Raw genomic sequence first — 22,311 nt, forward strand, 5'->3', positions numbered from 1 at the left:
TGCCTACAGGAAAATTAAAGAGACCTTTGGAGAGAAGAGAACCACTTGCATGAATATCAAGAGCTCAGATAGCAACCCAGTTCTAAGCAAAGAAGGGAAAGCAGAAAGGTGGAAGGAGTATATAGAGGGCTTATACAAGGGCGATGTACTTGAGGACAATATTATGGAAATGGAAGAGGATGTAGATGAAGATGAAATGGGAGATAAGATACTGCGTGAAGAGTTTGACAGAGCACTGAAAGACCTGAGTCAAAACAAGGTCCCGGGAGTAGACAACATTCCATTAGAACTACTGATGGCCTCAGGAGAGCAAGTCATGACAAAACTCTACCATCTGGTGGGCACGATGTATGAGACAGGCGAAATACCCTCAGACTTTAAGAAGAATATAATAATTCCAATCCCAAAGAAAGCAGGTGTTGACAGATGTGAAAGTTACCGAACTATCAGTTTAATAAGTCACAGCTGCAAAATACTAACGCGAATTCTTTACAGACGAATGGAAAAACTGGTAGAAGCCGACCTCGGGGAAGATCAGTTTGGATTCCGTAGAAATGTTGGAACACGTGAGGCAATACTGACCTTACGACTTATCTTGGAAGAAAGATTAAGAAAAGGCAAACCTACGTTTCTAGCATTTGTAGACTTAGAGAAAGCTTTTGACAATGTTGACTGGAATACTCTCTTTCAAATTCTGAAGGTGGCAGGGGTAAAATACAGGGAGCGAAAGGCTATTTACAATTTGTACAGAAACCAGATGGCAGTTATAAGAGTCGAGGGGCATGAAAGGGAGGCAGTGATTGGGAAAGGAGTAAGACAGGGTTGTAGCCTCTCCCCGATGTTATTCAATCTGTATATTGAGCAAGCAGTAAAGGAAACAAAAGAAATATTCGGAGTAGGTATTAAAATTCATGGAGAAGAAGTAAAAACTTTGAGGTTCGCCGATGACATTGTAATTCTGTCAGAGACAGCAAAGGACTTGGAAGAGCAGTTGAACGGAATGGACAGTGTCTTGCAAAGAGGATATAAGATGAACATCAACAAAAGCAAAACGAGGATAATGGAATGTAGTCAAATTAAGTCGGGTGATGCTGAGGGAATTAGATTAGGAAATGAGACACTTAAAGTAGTAAAGGAGTTTTGCTATTTAGGGAGTAAAATAACCGATGATGGTCGAAGTAGAGAGGATATAAAATGTAGACTGGCAATGGCAAGGAAAGCGTTTCTCAAGAAGAGAAATTTGTTAACATCGAATAAGATTTAGGTGTCAGGAAGTCGTTTCTGAAAGTATTTGTATGGAGTGTAGCCATGTATGGAAGTGAGACATGGACGATAACTAGTTTGGACAAGAAGAGAATAGAAGCTTTCGAAATGTGGTGCTACAGAAGAATGCTGAAGATAAGGTGGGTAGATCACGTAACTAATGAGGAGGTATTGAATAGGATTGGGGAGAAGAGAAGTTTGTGGCACAACTTGACTAGAAGAAGGGATCGGTTGGTAGGACATGTTCTGAAGCATCGAGGGATCACAAATTTAGCATTGGAGGGCAGCGTGGAGGGTAAAAATCGTAGAGGGAGACCAAGAGATCAATACACTAAGCAGATTCAGAAGGATGTAGGTTGCAGTAGGTACTGGGAGATGAAGAAGCTTGCACAGGATAGAGTAGCATGGAGAGCTGCATCAAACCAGTCTCAGGACTGAAGACCACAACAACAACAACAACAGTGTTCAGAAAGGATGGATTAAATACTGCAGGTGGTGCAGTACTTATTCTGTCAGAAGTAGTTTATCTTGTAGTGAAATTGAAGTTGATAATTACTGAGAAATAGTGTAGGTAAAGGTTATACTTGACAATCGGATAAAACTATTAACTGGATAGTTTTAGCGAACCCCCGACTCATAAGATATAGATTCTGAACAGTTCAAAGAAATCTTGAGTCTCATTTCAAATAGGTACCCCTCTCATACAATTATAGTCTGTGGTTAGTTCAATCTACCCTCGATATGCTGGAAAATTATACGTTTAAAGCCGGCGGCAGGCATAAAACGTCATCCGAAATTGCACTGAATGCTTTCTCAGAAAATTATTTTGAACAATTAGTTCATAAGCCCACTCGAAGTGTAAATCATTGCTAAAGCATATTTGACCTCTTAGCAACAAATAATCCTGGGCATATAGTAAGTATCATGACGAATACGGGGATTAGCGACAACAAGGCAGTTGCTGCTAGGCTGAACACCGTAACACCCACAACAGTCAAGAAAAAACGCGAAGTACATCTATTTTAAAAAAAGCTTTTTTAAGAGGCAGTCTCCACTCCTTCCGATCTGATTATGTAAGCGTAGAAAAGATGTGCAAGGATCTCGAAGAGATAGTATCGACGGCAATTGAGAGATATATACCACATAAATTAATAAATAATTGTACTAACAAAATAGCGAGCGAGTGACGGCCGCAGCTTAAAACACTTAATAAAGGCAAGTCTTCGGGTCCAGGCAGCATACCAATTAGATTCCTTTCAGAGCATTCCGACACAACAGCTCGCTCGATGAAAAATCCGTACAAAATGACTGGAAAGTTCCACATGTCACACCAATTTTCAAGAAAGGAAATATGAGTAATCTGCTGAATTACAGGCCCACAGTGCTAACTTCGTCTTTCAGGATTTTGGAAAATGTGCTGTGTTCGAAAATTGTGAATTACCTCGGAAGCAACGGTCTATTGCCATACAGTCATCACGGATTCGGAAAATATCGTTCTTGTGAAACACAACTAGCTCTTTATTCGCATGAAATAATGAGTGCTATTGACAGGGGATCTCATATTGATTCCATATTCCTATACTGCCAGAAGGCTTTTGACTCCATTCCTCAAAAGAGGCTTCTGATCAGATTTCGTAACTATCGATTATCGCTTCAGTTGCGCTACTACAATCGTGATTTCCTTTCACAAAAGCCGCAGTGCTTAGTAATCGAGTAAGACTGAAGTGATATGCGGCGTGATGTGCGGCGTTCCCCACGAAAGTGTTATAGACGCTCTGCTGTTCCTGATCTACATATATGATTTAGGAGACAATCTGACCAGCCGTCTGAGACTGCTTACAGCTGATACTGCGATTTACCAACTAGTAAAATCATCAGTAGATCACAACCAATTGCAAAATGACTTAGACACGATATTTGTGTGGTACGAGAAGTTCCAATTGCCTCTGAATAAGGAAAAGTATGAGGCCATCCTCATGAATACGGAAAGAAATCCGTTAAATTTCGAATACACGATAAATCACACAAATCTGAAGACTGTCAGTTCGACTAAGTCCCTAGGAATTACCAACACAAACACCTTAAACTGGAACGATCACTTAAATAATGTTGTGATGACCGCAAAGCCAAGACTGTGTTTTATTGCCAGAACATTTAGAAGATGCGACAGGTCTACTACAGAGAGTGGCTACACTACGCTTGTTCATCCTCTGCTAGAGTACTGCTGTCACATAAAACGGGTCAGATGGCTGTTGCAGAAGCAACGAAAAAAGCATGCCAAATTTAAAAGAACGCAAAATAACCAAGATCGGCAAAGTTTTAGAGAAGTTTAAACATAGCGCGTACTTCTATGCGAGATGCATTTAATAATTTCCACATCGAAACTCTGTATCGGAATCTGGCAGAAAACCCAAAGAGATTCTGGTCCTACATAAAGCACACCAGTGGCAAGACGCATACAGTATCTTCACTGCGAGATAAAAACGGTGAAGTCACTGATGACAGAGTCACCAAAGCAGATTTATTAAACGCGGTTTTCCTAAACTTCTCCACCAAAGAAGACGAAGTCAATGTTTCCTAATTCCAATACACCAACTGCCAAGATGAGAAACATAGCAGTAGATACCCTCGGTGTAGCAAAGTGGCTTAAATCACAAAACAAAAGCAAGGCTTCCGGTCCAGATTGTATACTAGTCAGGTTTCTTTCAGCGTATGCTGATACAATAGTTCTGTATTTAGCAACTATATACAACCGGTCACTCACAGGAAGATCCGTACTTAAAGATTGGAAAAGTCACATCAATACCCAAAAGGGGAAATAGGAGCAATCCGATGAATTACAGACCCATACTATTAATGCCGGTATACTGTGTGTCGAACATTATGAATTACCTCGAAGAAAACCATTTATTGACACATAGTTAGCACCGATTCAGATTCAGATTCGTTCTTTTGAAACACAACTAGCTCTATATATTCATGAAGTAATGAGTGCGATCGACAGGGAATGTGAAATTGATTCCATACTTTTAGATTTCCAGAAGACTTTCGAACCCGTTCCTCACAAGCGTCTTCTAACCGAACTGCGCGCCTATGGAATATAGCCTCAGTTGTGCGACTGGATTCGTGATTTCCTGTCACAAACGTCATAGTTCCCAATAATAGACGGAAAGTTATCTAGTAAAACAGAAGTAATGTCCGGCGTTCCCCAAGGAAGTGTTACAGGCCCTCTATTGTTCCTTATCTATATTAACGACTTCGGAGGCAACTGAGTAGCCCTCTTAGATTGTTTGCAGATGATGCTGTCATTTACCGTCTTGTAATGTCATCAGATGACGAAAACGAATTGCAAAATTATTTAGATTAAGATATCTGCATGGTGCTAAAAGTGGCAATTGAGCCCGAATAAAGAGTGAAGTTATTCCCATGAGTACTAAAAGAAATCCGCTAAATTTCTATTACGCGATAAGTCACACAAATCTGAAGGCGGTAAATTGAACTAAATACTTAGGGATTTACAATTACAAATAACCTAAATTGGAACGATCACATAGATAATGTTGTTGGTAGAGCTAACCAAAGACTGTGATTCATTGGCAGAACACTTAGAAGGTGCCACAGGTTTACTAAAGAGACTGCCTACACCACGCTTGTGTGAGCAATCCTGGAGTATTGCTGTGCGGTGTGGGATCCGCATCAGGTGGGACTGACGGATTACATCGAAGAAGTTCAAAGAAGGGTAGTTCTGTTTGTATTATCGCTAAATAGAGGACACAGTGCCACAGATATGATACGTGAATTGAAGTGGCAATCATTAAAATAATGGCGTTTTTCTTTGCGGCGGAATCTTCTCATGAAATTTCAATCACCAGTTTTCTCCTACGATTGCGAAATCATTCTGTTGGCACCGACCTGCATAGGGAGAAGTGATCATCAAGATAAAATAAATCATGGCGCGTATAGTAAAATTCAAGCGCTCGTTTTTCCCGGGCGCCGTTCTAGACTGGAATGGTAGAGAGACAGCTTGAAGGTGGTTCATTGAACCCTCTGTCAGGCCGTGGTACACATTAAATTCTTCTCCCTGTCCACCATTCTTGCTGTATGTCCATCGCTCCCTGTCTCTCTCTCATACACACACACACACACACACATATATATATATATATATATATATATATATATATATATATATATATATATATATACTATGCTATACATCTCAGATGTCGACAATACTTTGAAATCACACAGCACTCTCCAATAGAAAATTAAACAAATGGACATCACATAGCTATAATAATACTTGTAATGGTAGCAAAAACTCCGTGTTTTGCCGATAAATTACTTCATAACAGCAATAAATGAGAACAGCGAAATAAATAAGTGCGTTAAGACGACAAAAATAAGGGAGGCAAGACCATAAAAACAAACAAAATACCGTCCGAACGGACTTTTAAGGCCCAACGGTATCGACCGTCCACCGTATCATCCTCAGCCCTTAGGTGTCACCGGATGCGGAAACAGAGGGGCATGTGGTCAGCACACTGCTCTCCCGGACGTTGTCAGTTTTCGTGACCGGTGCCCGTACTCCTCAGCCAAGCAGCTCCTCAATTGGCCTCACAGGGAATGAGTGCACCCCGCTTGCCAACGGCACTCGGCATGACCATTACAACGAAAACAAAAATGTAAGTCACATGCTAACTATCACGATGGTTACGAGGGGCGTCCAGTAAGTAACAAAACACATTTTTCTTCTGAAAGCAGGTTGGTTTTATTCAGAATCCCAATGCACCAAATAATATCCCACGCTTTTGAGTACAAAATGCTGTTTGTCAATATAATCTCCGTCCAATGCGATGTCCTTACGTCACCTTACTGACACGGCCTGTATTCCCGGATTGTACCGCTCTACTGAACGAAGTTTGAGCTGACGTATTGCTGTATCAATAAACTTATCATCTGCGAACTGCTTCCTGCAGAGTGCCTGCTTCGTTAGGCCAAACAGATCGAAGTTGGAAAGTGCGAGATCTTGGCTCCTGGATGGATGAGGAAGAACAGTCCAATGAATTCTGTGAGCTTCTCTTGGGTGTGCAGAGACCTTTGGAGCCTTGCATTGCCGTGGAGAGGTAGATGTTCGCTTACACTTTTTTGGCACGAATGAGGAGGAGGAGTCATGCTGGCCGGCAATCTTGAGATCGGACTCGTCTGCGCTACCTTGATGGGATGAAAACAGACACCTCTCCCAACGACTCGCCGTGCTTTTGTTCATTGTCAGGTCTCCGTACACCTTCTACAATCGCCTATGAAACCTATAATGCTCTGGTTTTCAGCCAGTAGCAGCTCTCTGCTTGGGACGTTGCAGACACCATTTTGAAGGTTATGTATTGCACCGTCACCTATCAGAACTTCCACGAAATAATAGAGGCTGAAACGGAAGTACCCCACGAAGTGCCACAGCTAGTTCCGCGTTTTTTCAAACGAAATTGGCCGAAAACAAAAATATGTTGCTTTTCTTGTTGAATGCTCCTCGTATTATAAGCCTCAAGTGGACGAAAATCAGAAAAATATAAAACCTCTCATTGTTTTCACATGATATTTAAAATTAAAAGCACACGCAAGTAATATTCCGTAAAAGAAAACGTTTACCGTTGTTGGTGTAATTTATCGTTTATTTACTTCACTTTTGCCCAGTGTCGACAGTGACGTCATCTTGAAGCACATCATATCATCACTCTTCACCAAATCGCACTAGACGTAACATACTAATTAATTAATCAATACACGTGTGGAACCACATATCAACATTGGGATGTTCTGTATCTCATGTAACTGGAAGGTATAAGTTGAGTCTCCATAGCAGATGCGAAGTGTTACTGCGGTGTAACGTTGTTAAGTTTGTCATCTAGCTGTACTGTATGTGGCTCTTCCACATACAGTGTTTTACAGCCCCCCTGTTCATACATTACACAGAACATTCCGATATTAATAATTGGTTCCACATGTGGATTGAGAAAATGATTTGCATATTATTTACCGTGCGGTATAGGCATTGTGACACTATTTCTGTGTTAGAAAATGACTTTCCAGTCGACATTGGCCAAGAGCGTAACCAATACGATGGGTGCCCAGAAAGTAATGCACTACAACAGTTCTTTATTGAACATCATTAAGATTACACGCACCATATTTTTCCACGTAATCTCCATCCCGTTCTGTGGCCTTACTCCAACACGAAACAAGGGCATGTAAGTCCTGTCGCTACCAGTCCTCGTCCTGGTGCTGGAGCCAGTGCTTCATTCTGTCAGTCACCTCCTCATCGAATTCAAAATATCTTCCACGAATAGCATCCTTTAATGACGCAGACAGATGGAAGTCCGAGGGGGCTAGGTCAGGTGTGGCAGGTATGACAGCTCTGGATGGTCTCTACGACGGCTTCAAATCGTGGAGCTCCGCCGAACCGCCTTCTGATGACCTCACCCTTCGTGCCCAGCGACTAACCGTACTTCTGTCGACAGCAGATGCTCCATAGACTTTGCAGAAACGTTTGTGAATATTCCCCACAGTTTCTTCACCTGCAATGAGAAATTCAATAACGATAATTTGCTTGTAACGTACATCACCTACAGACGCCATTTTGAAACTATCTTGCAGCTACGCTATCTGTTGGAAGTGACGGAAACTGGGCACGCTCACTCAGGAGACTTCAGATAATACATACGTAACGTTTCGCATTCGTAGCATTGTTTTCGGCTGAGAGAAAAAATGCGGAGCATTACTTTCATGGCATACTCGTAAGAAATAAGTTACATCCTGCAATGAACAACGTTTTCTTTTAAAAGATATAGTGAGGCCATGGACACGCAAGCAAACAAACAAAACTGCCTCAACTATTGTCATATTGAGCTGTATTATTTCCAAATTTAGATACAATGCCTAAATCTTTCAAGCCAGTGTAATTAAACAATATATAATGCCTCAACACAATGACATGTGTGTTAAACTACACAGCATATGTAAGCTTAAGTAAAATATTCGACACCTTATAGCCGGTTCTTTGTGCACATAAAAACTTTTGAGTTGACATGAAATAACAATTTTTCGAAAGGAGAATAAAAATTTTCTAATGAAGGTAGCACGTACACTGCCGAAACCTGTTTGTGTAATGACAAAACTATATATCTGTGTCTTGTGTAACACGGAATTCCTGCCTAGTTTTTCTTAGGAACCACAGAAACAAAGAAGAGCTGTAACGTATTAGAGATCTTCATGATGAGTACGCTGTGGACGCTTCCATCCTGCAAGATGTCAACAATCGAGTTTACAGGGCTGCATGCATATATTCTTGCTTTGAAGAATACTCTAACTTCGACAGGCCCATGGGAACGCTGTGTGGAACGCAGCAGTCAACATGCCCACTGTCTTAGCTCTACGGATGAAACTGTCAACGAGCGGTTGCATGTGGCACACCTGAAGGAATTTGTGGACTCTCTTCTTCACTGAATTATCTAAGGCTAGAGGCGGCATTACGTCTTCCATGTCTTCCATTAGACAATTAACTTTCGGTCGGTGTGCTTATAAATGTATCGAGTGTAGAAAATCAGCAGCACGTGGTCCAAAATGTTGGTGTTTCCTAGATTGTCTGGAGCTTACCACAAAAGACCTTACCTTCCCACAAGAGACTTTTGATTACAGAATCAGTGTCTGTGGTAATAAGTGAGAGAGACATCATGGAAAACAGTAATACAACAAATGACTCCATTTTTAGATCTTAAACATGGTTGTAACTCCAGCAACTGTATGGTGGTAAAGTCAGACAGGTTGGAAAAAATTCAGGCAACCAGATGCAAATAAAGGTTCACTAGAACCCTTGACATAGGTTTAAGAAATTTTTAAAAATTTTTTCTTCAGAGGGTGTAAAAGGACAATTTTAAAACTGTCGAAACCTAGATGAAGGGCTCCAATAAATCTTTATTTGTAACTGGTTGACTGATTTTCTTTTCAAGTTTCTCCATGTTTAAAATCCATAATATTTTAGATGTGTGTATATAAGTTGCATATGTACGACATGTCCTCCTAAATCGTTGGAACAATTTCAACCAAACTTGGTACACGTGTCACTTACGGTCCGAAAGAATCACTGGGTGCTTAGCAACCAGCTGTGTAGCAAAGGAGTGGGGTGGCGATGAAAGAGAAGTGTAGCCCAATACGCGCTATTACCACGACTTTATCCATCAACTACTTGAGAATGAGAGCACTTAGTAAACTGCAAGTAATTTTGCACGTAATTTGAAACCTTTATGAAACTACTTCTCACTGCCAATCCCAACAAATTGGTAAAAAGAAAAACTATGTTTTCGCTGTGCATGCAGTAAAGCTGCCGCATCATGCGTGACGTTTAAATTTATCGTTTCTTTGCAACTAACTTTGTTCGCAGTGCACTTCGCAAACGGTAACCACATATGCCACGGAATGTACCTACTAAATTATATCATTCTGCAACGCATAGTTCAGTAGATATGACGTCATAAGCACTGAGATGCGTGAAAACGAAACTGAATGCTGATATTCTCTAGAGATACAGGTGAATTATGTGTGCAAATACTTGTGAAACATGTTAAATACATATGGCATATGCGTATGCAGGCTCATCCTAAACCACGGAATCGACTTCAACCAAACTTGGTACGCACACTACTCATTAACTGGGAATAAATACTGCCGGGTAAGAACCAGTGAGCTCCTTTTGCGGTAGGGGTGATAACGTCGAGAGAGGAAGGTGCAGGAAGAGGTGGACAGACAGAAAGGGAGAAGATGGACAGAGGGGGAAGAAGCAAATGAGCAGAAAAAAGGAAAGAGGAGGATATAGATAGAGATAGGGGACTGACAGAGGAGGCAATGAGGAGGATATGGAGAGGGAGGGGGTGGAAAAGATTCACTTTGAGTGGGGGAGGAGAAGATCGACCGAGAAGGAGGGGATAAAGAGAGAGCGACCAGGATGAGATGGGGGAAGAGATGGATAGAAAGGGAAAGAAGAAGAAGATGGATACAGGGGAGGAGATGGATAGAGAAAGGGAGGAGGAGAGGGATAGAGGGGGAGAAATAAACAGAGGAAAGCAGGAGTGGACTAACATAACAAATACGTACCCGGACAATGCCGGGTATTCAGATATTTCACAATAAAATTTATCATTTTTCTACGCAGCCGTAAAATTTAGTGCGCAGCGATCAAGTAACATGTTTGCATCAGTATATGATGTCCCCCTCTTTTCTGTAAATTTAGCCTCTTTTTTCCTACATGATAAAAATTAATGGGCGTGAAGTAATTCCTGTGCAGTAACATCTTTTTGTGGACCTTTCATGTTGGCACGTTAGCGTACTGCGTCTGGTAAAAAGAAGCGATGGACCGCGATCTGCGGCGCAGCGAGCGGCAGCAGGAGTGTGGCGCAATCTGTGGCACTCGCGCGGGCCTCCGGAGCTCGCCGTTATCGCGTCCGTCGCAGGCCATTGTCAACAAGTGCTTCTGCCGCCAGAGTCCGCGAACTGCTGCAGCCGGAGAACAATGGCGCTGGCCGTGACGTCACCGGCATCTGGCGTCCGCGCCTGCTGGCTCACCAGAGAGCGGCCGAGTGGGGCAGGCAGGGGGTGGGACTATGCAGGGAAAGAAAATGGAAGTCCGCCAACACATCAAGTGCTGGCGTTTCCGCGCGGCCAGAGAGAACGGACGAGCGGCCGGAAACAATCCCAAGTTTTTACAGGGGCCCTCGCGTAAATCCCGCCAACACGTACGGCGGAAAGTTCGCAGCAGGTAAGAGTGCAGGCGGTTTCCCGGGAGACTGGGTTTCCTCTCCAATGAAAAAGGGAGAGGATGCGCCACCTATATTGCGGCAGAATACGTTATAATAATATTCCGCGAATGTTATAGATTTTGCCATGTACCATTTTTAAATAATGAAAGACAACGCTGTAATTTGAAAATTGAATTATTAGACTTTTTGCTTGGAATCGTGGACATATGTATTGGTTTAGTTTCTGTTCTTCTTTACGCTACCAGTCGATCCACTGGGTTACCAGGGACAAAATGTTCAAATTTGTGTGAATTCCTAAGGGGCCAAACTTCTTAGGTCATCGGTCCCTAGACTTACACTTATGCTTGGAACAACACTAACACCCATGCCCGTTGGAGGACTCGAACCTCCGGCGGGAGTGTACCAGGGACATATTTTTCGTCATTATTCATCTGACTAGTTTGATGAGACCAGCATGACTTCTCCTCTTGTGCTGTAACTCTTCATCTGAGATCTCAGAGTAGCACTTACGTTTGGTCGAATTTTTTTCTTCTCTTTCCCCTAGAGATTTTCTTCTTTAGGCCTCCCTCTAATGCCCCTGAAGTTATTCACTGCCACTTTTCCTGTCATTGTTTTGCACGTATTTCAGCAGCGTACCTTCCTATTTCAAATCGTTTCTCTAAATCTCCAGCACCTTGTCACTACATCTCAGTACCTTCTTTTCAGTTTTTCTCACAGTCACATCATTCACTTCTACACAGATCTGTGGTGCACACGTAATCCACCCAGTTAACCGTGCGTGTTAAAGTGTCACTTCCGGGATGGGGAGGTATGAGAGGTATGCCCTTACCCCGATCGTGTCCACCGGATGGATTAACAACAAGGGTCGGTGTGTTGACCAGCCTGGATGTGGACTTTAGGCGGTTTCCCACATTCCAGCAGGTGAACAGTGGGCTGGTACCCAAGTCCCAAGTTAGATACAGGATTCGTAAACACTTTAACATGAAAGACACTACTCGCAGGCAATTGGAGTCAGATATTCCTTCCCAGGGCTAAAGGGGTGAGGACAGGAAAGGCATCGTGCCACCCCATAAGCTAACCGTGCCACACCGTTGATAACCCTGTGGACTCTGTGCCTGTGAGGCACAAAAGCTCAAGAAGAAGAAGAAAAAGATACTGCATAAAGTTTTTCCACACATTAAAACCTATGTGTGTCACTAGTAGACTTACTATGGCCAAAAATGCATACACTAGTGTGCTTCTTATGTCCTTACGCCGTCCGCCATGCGTTATGTTGCTTCAAATGTAGCAGAACTCCTTATTTCCGTCTACTATATAGTCCGCAATTCTTATATCAAATTTATCAGTAATGGGATTTATTCTAATCCTCAGTATTTTCGTTCACATTCAGCGCTGATTTCATTCAGGAGGCACCTCAGTGGGCTCCCGCACATGCATGGCGAGAAATAATTATTAGGGAAAAAACTGGATACATTGTGTAGTTCTCGAATTATCTAGCATTGAATTCGACCAGTCAGGCCGTTTCGTGTGAAAATTCAAGCATCCTGCTAGAGGAGGTTTCAACAAACGTGTCCTTGGAACAAACGTGGCTTTTTCTCACCTGGCTTAAATTTAACATTTGGGAAAACGGCACAGTTTTAATTGGTCATGAGCATTTCAACAAGTGGTAACCCACAGATCACAACATGTCTGTGCTTTATCGCAATTTAGCGCTTGCAAGTGCTTGAATTTTCTGACCATCCTGTATAAGCGCTTAAAAACCAACGCGGTAGCCAATCCGATGCGGCGGAATTGTTAGGTGACCTTTCGGTAGATACCCCTGACAACACGGTCATCACAGTTGTGATGCATTAGCTGCTCACACCCTAAGCATGCCAAGGAGTATATGGTCGTCTTCCTGCGGCATCATGACTCCTGGCAGCGGCCGTCATGCCAGATGATCGTACTGCGGCCATGTGTCGTGTCTGTGGGTAGAGACGTGATCAAAGTGGAAAGTAGGTTGCATCATGGTAGAAATTTCGCACATGAAACGTATGAAACTGAACATGACCATTCTGATTCGGCCGTTTCAACAGCCAGGGATCCACCTCCTTAGCTGAGTGATCAGTGTGGCAGACCCGCCATGTGAGGCGTCCAGGTTTGATTCCCGGCCGTGTTGGAGATTTTAAGCTCTGTGTTCATGATCACTTCATCCTCATTGACACGCAAGTCGCTGAACTGGTGTCAACCCAAAAGTCTTGCACCAGGCTACCGCTGTACCCCACAGGAGGCCCCAAGCTACGTGCACATTTAAGTTTACGAACAGACAGGTCTAGATATTTCAACGTCGACAGTTACAATCTTTAATATTTTGAATTCTGAACCATAGGATGGTATGACAATATTGTAAGTTACAGTGATTTAACATCGAAGCTATTCCTCGATGTGACTCCTTGTCATTCGTTGATGACTTCATCCACAAGATACCATTCATCCAGCCAGCCAGACGGTCTGAAGTACTCCATTACCATGTATTGCCAGTGCTCCCATGCTTGATGCCACTGATATGAAGACTTGACCCACTGAGGGTCAATCGAGGATGACCTGTTTGCTTCCGACCTCACAGCTTCCGGGAGAAGCGCATTCGTGCTGCCCTCTGGCTGTACCTGTGAGCAGCTACATGTGTCTCTGCCGCATTAGGAGGCTAGGAAGTACCAGGTGCATTCAAGTTCTAAGGCCTCCGATTTTTTTTCTCCGGAATGGAAAGAGATAGAAACATGCGCATTGTTTTAAAATGAGGCCGCGTTCATTGTCAATACGTCCCAGAGATGGCAGCACCGTACGGCAGATGGAATTTTACCGCCAGCGGCGAGAATGAGAACTGTTTTAAATACTTAAAATTGCGACGTTTTCCTGACTTGAACAGCGTGCAATCATTCGTTTTCTGAATTTGCGTGATGTGAAACCAACTGAAATTCATCGACAGTTGAAGGAGACATGTGGTGATGGAGTTATGGATGTGTCGAAAGTGCGTTCGTGGGTGCGACAGTTTAATGAAGGCAGAACATCGTGTAACAACAAACCGAAACAACCTCGGGCTCGCACAAGCCGGTCTGACGACATGATCGAGAAAGTGGAGAGAATTGTTTTGGGGGATCGCCGAATGACTGTTGAACACATCGCCTCCAGAGTTGGCATTTCTGTGGGTTCTGTGCACAAAATCCTGCATGACGACCTGAAAATGCGAAAAGTGTCATCCAGGTGGGTGCCACGAATGCTGACGGACGACCACATGGCTGCCCGTGTGGCATGTTGCCAAGCAATGTTGACGCGCAACGACAGCATGAATGGGACTTTCGTTTCGTCGATTGTGACAATGGATGAGACGTGGATGCCATTTTTCAATCCAGAAACAAAGCGCCAGTCAGCTCAATGGAAGCACACAGATTCACCGCCAGCAAAAAAAATTCGGGTAACCGCCAGTGCTGAAAAAATGATGGTGTCCATGTTCTGGGACAGCGAGGGCGTAATCCTTACCCATTGCGTTCCAAAGGGCACTACGGTAACAGGTGCATCCTACGAAAATGTTTTGAAGAACAAATTCCTTCCTGCACTGCAACAAAAACGTCCGGGAAGGGCTGCGCGTGTGCTGTTTCACCAAGACAACGCACCCGCACATCGAGCTAACGTTACGCAACAGTTTCTTCGTGATAACAACTTTGAAGTGATTCCTCATGCTCCCTACTCACCTGACCTGGCTCCTAGTGACTTTTGGCTTTTTCCAACAATGAAAGACACTCTCCGTGGCCGCACATTCGCCAGCCGTGCTGCTATTGCCTCAGCGATTTCCCAGTGGTCAAAACAGACTCCTAAAGAAGCCTTCGCCACTGCCATGGAATCATGGCGTCAGCGTTGTGAAAAATGTGTACGTCTGCAGGGCGATTACGTCGAGAAGTAACGCCAGTTTCATCGATTTCGGGTGAGTAGTTAATGAGAAAAAAGATCGGAGGCCTTAGAACTTGAATGCACCTCGTACTTGTGCATGGCTACCGTCATCCTATGTGGAACTGTTGGTTGCCGATCAAAGCGCAAACTACAGTGACCATGAGAACGCCTCCGTGGAATGGTGCAGCTAGTTGTTAAGTGTCCCGGCTGGACGGGCAACACCTGCATACCTCTGCTCCGCCACCGCCGTTCAGTCTGGCAGTAAAGCTATTCTGCAATGTATAAAACCCGAAAATTAGCGTAGTCACAGCCTACACTGCACCACTGACGCTCACCGGGGTGTCACTGGACCACAACACCGCATTCCGAGCTTTGCATCCTGCACACATGTAGAACATGGTTTCCTGGATCACCAGAAATGGTGTCAGGTTTGGCTGTCAGCACGGGAGTTTGGTTACAGAGGAACCACGCCTGCAGCGTCAACTATCGTCTCCTGTACGGACTTGCTGACACAATGAACATTTATCTGTTGGCCTTCTTTTTGTGGTCGCTTTGTCGTGGTCATAGTAGGACATGCTAAGGTGCACCGTAACCTTAGTGAGACCGAAGGAGCCTGCACAGGTGTCATAATTTAAAGGGATTTGTAAAAAGCGTATAATACCAGTGTGGTGTAAATTTAGCTATTTGCCAGGACACGAATTACCATGCACTAAGACTATGTCAATCACCATATTTTGCAGACGATTCAGTCATTTCGCACAGAACTGTTCCGAGTCCCGTGGGTCATTACGCGGCGTAAACATTAATTAAATTGAAACTCCCTGGCAGATTAAAACTGTGTGCCGGACCGAGACTCGAACTCGGGACCATTGCCTTTCGCGGGCACTCGCCTGCGAAAGGCAAAGGTCCCGAGTTCGAGCCTCCGTCCGGCACACAGTTTTAATCAGCCAGGAAGTTTCATATCAGCGCACATTCCGCTGCAGAGTGAAAATCTCATTCTGGATTCATTAAATTTATTTGTTTTTGTATTGTAAGTATTGTTTTTCCCACTTTTTCTTTATGTTGTAACTGCCCTTGTAGAATACACAAAATGCCAGACACGGCTGAAGCTATTGTAAGTGAAACTGTTGCCGATTTTCCGGAACAGACAACCAGGTTATTGGCAGTTAATTCTCAGCGGAAACAGTACAGTGAGGAATTTCATAGGCATATGGAAGTGTTGCAAGCCGTTCACCAGCAGGTACAATCGAGATCAGGGAAGGCAAAATAAACGTCTTCCCCCCTTCTGCGGATACATTAGCAGCTACACTGAAGCGCCAAAGAAACCGCTATAGACGTACGTATTCAAATACAGAGATACGTAAACAGGTAGAATACGGCGCTGCGGTCAGCAGCTTCTGTATAAGACAAGTGTCTGGCGCAGTTGTTAGATTGCTTACTGCTGCTGCAATGGCAGATTATTCAGATTTAAGTGAATTTGAACGTGGTGTTATAATCGGCGCACAAGCGATAAGACACAGCATCTTCGAGGTAGCGATGAAGTGAGTATTTTCCCTTACGGCCATTTCACGAGTGTACCGTGAATATCAGGAATCCGGTAAAACATCAAATCTCCGACATCGCTGCGGCCGGAGAAAGCTCCTGCAAGAACGGGATCAGCAACAACCGAAGAGAATCGTTCAACGTGTCAGAAGTGCAATCATTCCGCAGATTGATGCAGGTTTTAATGCTTGGCCATCAACAAGTGTCAGCGTGTGAGCCATTCGACGAAACATCATCGATATGGGCTTTCGGAGCCGAAGGCCCACTCGTGTACCCTTGATGACTAGACGAAACAAGCTTTACACCTCGCCTGGGCCCGTTAACACCGACATTGGACTGTTGATGACTGGAAACATGTTAAATGGTCGGACGAGTCTCGTTTCAAATTGTATCGAGCAGATGGAAAAATTTGGAAATTTGTGGTAAGGACTATGGGATCAAACTGCTGAGGTCATAGGTCTCTAAGCTTACACACTAATTAAACTAAGTTAAACTAACATACGCTAAGGACAACACACACACACACACACACACTCATGACCGAGGGAGGACTCGAACCTACGACCCGGGGAGCCGCACCAACCGTGACAAGACGCCTCAGACAGCACGGCTACCCCGCGCTGTGCGAGCGGATGGCCGTGTACGGGTATGGAGACAACCGCATGAATCCATGAACCCAGCATGTCAGCAGGAGACTGTTGAAGCTGGTGGAGGCTGTGTAATAGTGTGGGGCGTGTGCAGGTGGAGTGACTTATGATCCCTGATACGACTCTGACGAGTTACAAGTACGTAAGCATCCAGTCCGATCACCTGCATCCATTCATGTCCGTTGTGCCACCAAACTCTCCAGACATGAGCATTATTGAACATATCTGGGACACCTTGCAACGTGCTGTTCAGAAGAGATCTCCACCCCGTCGTACTCCTAAAAATTTATGGGTAGCACTGTACGATTCACGATGTCAAATACCTTCAGCACTACTTTAGACATTAGCCGAGTCCATGCCCCGTCTTGTTGCGGCACTTTTGCGTGCTCGTGGGTGCCTTCACGATATTAGGCAGATGTACCAGTTTCTTTGGCCCTTTAGTGTAATCTGATAACGCCAAATATTCATTAACGGTTCCATAGCTATAACCAAATTGAGTAATCGGTCGGTTGAGACATGTGTGCATGTGACTTATATACTGTCGAAAGGTATGGCTGAAAGATACACTGTGCATCATGAAACGGATACTATGGCACAGACATTCCAGAAGTTAATTAGCGGTCGATATCAGCGCTATCGGAAACAGAATAGCACGAGATCTTTCAGGAAAAGCTTAGTAGTCTGGCACAAAAGCACAATGAATAGCTGTAGTCCTTCTTGGATAAAATCCTGAAGACTAATATGCAAAACTATGAGCTGAAGCAGAGTGCAGAGGCTGACAGTGTCATCTTGTGTGAAGCTGAAATGGGGCTCTCAGTGTCTTTTTGCAGATTATTCTCCCCCCTGACATATCATTCAGAGTCAAAATGGTGAATCCGTCTAATCTGTCTGCACCTATTAGGATCACCAGTCGGATAGAAAAAATTAATATTGTCGCTATAGGGCAAAGTGACTGTCGGGTTCTCGCTCTCGAAATATTATATTACATATGTGGATGTAAGCGCCATCTGCAGAAGCAATGTCATGAACCACAATGCTACGAATGTGGACAAGACAGACGTCACCAGAGCGTAGAAATAAGGAACAGGAAAAACATCAGCAGCAGAAGCATCCACTGAATGCCAGGGGGGAATGCATTCCTCGTCGGAAAGCATTCCCAGTAGGACGCAATCTGCACAGTGGTATATACGGATGGAATGCTTAGTACATGGAAATAAACATAAAACTAAAAATTTGGTAGAGACTGATGCACAGGCGTCAATCGAAATCCTGGATCTCTTAGGTAGGAAGACACTCATGTCCCCTCATTACGCGTTACAGGGGTTAGGTGACAATGACATGAAGTCATTAAGGACAACACTGCTCGACTAGTACTGTAGCTGACAGGCTTCGTAAGTACGTGAAAGTGTTGCTACGTGTTCGTGAGGGGTATTCTACAATTGTTGGACTTGATTTCCTGGACAAACATCACGCTAAAACCGAACTTTGGCGGTATTCAATTGAACTTGCTGGAGCTTTGTTTACCATGGGAGCAAACACTACAAGCAAAGCACTATCACAATGTGCACCAGACTTGAAAGTGTGGCCAGATGGACTGTGAACATATGCTCTAAATACGTGGTTGCATTGTGTCAGGTGCAGTGTGGTTACTTTAGGTTACTGCAGGTATCGATTTACTACAAGAGGTATGCTATGTTGTAGAACCGCTAGAAAATAATGACAAATTGGATTAAATGCATTGTTTTCTACGCTGAAATGTGGAATGTGTTAGTAATATAGACAATGAATTCATGGTTGCTGTTAACATAGATAATTTTGACATCGACGAGGTTACTAAGTCAAAGGACTTAATGACTGCAACTTTAGAGGTTTTGGAAGAATAAGATACTGATAGGTTATGCGATGCCCAAAGCTACAAGGAAGCTCTTGGTGCAACTGAATCACACAAAAAGACGAACCGGTTTCTAGATAATAATCAACAAGAGATGGAAGCTTTACTATTAAGATTCAAGGATTTGGTTAATCCATTAGCAGCAAGCCTATTGCACAACACTGTAATAATTCTTCAGTCCGTGAGAAGCTATACTGGCTACCAAGGCGTCTGCAGCCCTTAATGAAACAACTCGTTAATCAGCAAACTAGCGAAAGGTGTTAAAGAACAAAGTGTTAGTTCATGAGGTGCAGTGGTGTCATCGTCCCCAAAAAGTCACCAGATGATACTGAGAAATACAAATTCTGTTGTGACTACCGATATCTGAACACAAAAACAGTCACTTATGCATGCCCCATCCTGAATACTACTGAAACATTGCACAGTTTAGGTAAATACCATAATTTTTCAGCAATGCGCCTCAGGAGCTGACAACACCAGCTAGAAGTACCGTGAGAAGATAGACAGAAAACTACCTTCACAACACCATGGAATCATTATCAATACTGCACAATGCTGTTTTGACTCAGGCACACACCAGCTAACTTTCAGAGACATTTAAATGGTGTACTTCATGGATTAAAGCCCAGGAAGTGAGTGGTTTATTTTGATGACATAGTATTCTTGAAATATATACAACAACACCTTAGTTGTTGACAGGTATTCAACAGACGATGTATAGTGCATCTGACGCTCATAATGGACAAATTCCAGTTTGTACAGAGATAACTGAACTACATGAGACACAATTACTGGGGAAGGTATAAAAATCAATCCATGATTAGAATCAGCAGTACATGACCACTTCATACTGTGAAAAACAGTCATTTCCCGGCACCTGTAACTAATACAGAAAATTTGTCAGAAATTTTACAGGAATTGCAGAACTATTGAATCGTTTGTTAAGGAAAGGAGCAAAATTTGATTCGTCGACACGGTGTCAAACAGCATTTTAGGCACAAAAAATGTTGATATCAGACCCAGAACTGATATTTCCTAACATAGAGAAAGAGTTCATCTTGTTGTGTGAGTCAGAAATTGTGTGATACACTGTATTTTAAATCAAAACATAGATGGTAAGGAACACGAAGTATCCTACATGTGTAGGCAACTAATCAGGTGTAAATGGAGCTACTCCAGTATGGAAAGGGAGACATTCATGATTACATATGGAATAATCTACTTTCGCTGAAATTTAGTCAGAAATTTAATGTAATAACAGATCACATAACATATCAGCGATCATGGACTGAAGATCATCCACTGACTTACAATGTTCCTCCACAGATGGCAATCTCATGCTCTTTGGATCCAGTTCTTATAGACACCCAGCTGCTGAATGTTCTTCCACAGTTCATCCTCCCATCAATTCATTAGTCTTCCCAGTGAACAACTTCCATGAGGTTTTCCCATAAGCACAGCTTTGGCCCATCATTTGTCTGGCGTTCTGGCAATGTACCCTGCCAGGCTTAAACTCTGCACTTGCATTTTCTGCACGATGTTCAGTTATTTCATCAGGTCATACAACTGACGGTTCTTTCAGTCTCCCGATATTCTCTTTGTGGGTTGATCCAAAGATCTATCTCATGATTTTCACTTCAAAGATCAATGGGTTTTCTTTATCTTTTTTACGATGCTTAATGTTTCTGTCCCATTTAACAACAGTGCCATCACAGCATTATAGGCTTTAAGTTTAGTCGTACGTGAGAGATTTTTTGAAGAAATTTTCTGCTTCAGGCCGAAATAAAGTTTTCTGAGCATCGTAAATATCATAATGTAAAAAACTTTGCTGCTGAAATAATCAGCAGTTGACACAGAAGAAGACCACTGTAACTGGCCAAAATGTTGGTTTCTCTAGTAATGTTCTTTATAGTACCTGACACGATGCAATACTCAGAAAACTTTTGTCAACTGGACCTGGCTGCAGAAGCCCACACAACCACTGAAAAATGTTGATTAATTGCTTGTTTGAGATTATCATGTCTATTGAACTAGGTGTAAAGTATTTAAACTTTTCCATACTGGCAGTAACAGATCACATATCACTAATCGTTATCGGGATTAAAAGACCCTTCCAACAGGATGACAAGATGGGCACTCAGACTGAGCGAATCTGACTATGAAGTTGTGCACAAAACAGATAGGGAGCATACAAATGCAAATACTTTTAGCAGGAAGATTGGAGTGTTGCAAGCATTGGGCAAAACGATGGTGGAATGTCAGGACTGATGTTGACTGTCAGGAATTCAGCTCACAGTCATAGTTCTTGATGTTTGATAGCTTGCTCTGCAGATTGGCAAAGTATGTATGACACCCAGAGAGTTCTGGCAGCATTCAGGGTGAGGTTCTGCAATAAGTGCATGACCAAATGTTAGCTAGTCAAGACAGTCCCAGAATGGGAAGATGAGACACTGAGAAATTATAGTAGAAAGAGACATGATGGGGAAAAATATATGACAGACTATACATCGTGCACAGAGGGCTGTACTTGGGTATCATATATTCCCATTACCTAGATTGCCGTTCAGGATTATGGGTTAGACATTTTAGGGCCATTTAGTAGAGCACTACCAGGGAATAACAATATACTACTGATAATGGACTACTTACTCATCGTTCATAGCAGTGGTAGCAATTCTTGATCAACAAGCTAACATAGTAGCACAAGCAATGGTAAGTAGTTGGATATTCAAGTTTTGCGTACCAGATACCTTAATTATAGAACAATGTACGATTTCACATCTAGTATAATGAAACAGTTTTGTCATTTGCTTCACATTTGAAAACTCTTAACTAGTCCTTTTCACCTGCAGGCAAGTTGGTAAACACAAGGGGCAAATACAACTATTTCTAAAATGTTATCAACTACATAAATGGCCAATATAATGACTGGGACAGGCAACTTAAATTCACAGTCTCAGCATACAGCTCCAAAGTACATACCAGTAAAGCCTATCTTGTGTGTGATGAAGATAAAATTTGGAGATAATAGTGAGTCAGTAAGAGAAAGCGTGAAATGTTCACGTAGATATATGAGTGCATAGTTTCAAGGCGATATGTACTAATAAAGGTTTCTCGAGCTTCCAGATTTAAAATTCATGAGCCTTCGGCCGAGAACTCACCAGTTGACAGTGGCCGAAGAGTACTTCGTCGAAAGCTCTTGGATTTTAAACCACTTGACGCGGCTGGAAGCCCGAGA

The sequence above is a fragment of the Schistocerca cancellata genome, chromosome 2, assembly GCF_023864275.1.
Source record: "Schistocerca cancellata isolate TAMUIC-IGC-003103 chromosome 2, iqSchCanc2.1, whole genome shotgun sequence".
NCBI classification, from domain to species: domain Eukaryota; kingdom Metazoa; phylum Arthropoda; class Insecta; order Orthoptera; family Acrididae; genus Schistocerca; species Schistocerca cancellata.